The following is a 598-nucleotide window of genomic DNA, read 5'->3' on the forward strand; positions in this document are numbered from 1 at the left end:
CTTTATACACGAGATCCCTAACCGACACATTTGAGTGAGAAATGTAACCGACCGGATAGGAAACTACATATACACGTCTCCCTCGCTTTTATATCTATTTCTTTCCCCACTTTCTCTTTTTTTTCATTCATACTTCCCCTAACTTTCTTCTCCCTATCCATCCACATCCCAAATATCTCCCCCCACAAAAACGCACTTGAAACTAGCCTCGCTCGTATGCAAATTCATCCACATAATCTGACAACTGTTATTCATATTATAAGCACCTGGCCATGAAGTGACATCAGAATGAACAGATAATGACCCTCTCTTAGACCTTGGTAAATTTGACCTTCTTAACATCCGTCCACGAGCGTCTCTTCCGACCGCTTTGGAAACGGAACCCGGGAAGTAAAAATCGGGAGAGACGAGGCCGGGGAATTAGAAGAAAAAATTAATATATATATTTGAAATAATTTTTTAAAAATAAAATTGGGTTACATACACACAAAAAAAGATCATGTAATTGATATGAACGGTATCACTGAAGTTATTATATTATCCTGGAATACAATAATTACCTATAATTGACCAGGCCAGTCACCTTGAAATCAGAGGT

This window comes from Penaeus monodon, chromosome 28 (genome assembly GCF_015228065.2).
Source record: "Penaeus monodon isolate SGIC_2016 chromosome 28, NSTDA_Pmon_1, whole genome shotgun sequence".
Taxonomy (NCBI): domain Eukaryota; kingdom Metazoa; phylum Arthropoda; class Malacostraca; order Decapoda; family Penaeidae; genus Penaeus; species Penaeus monodon.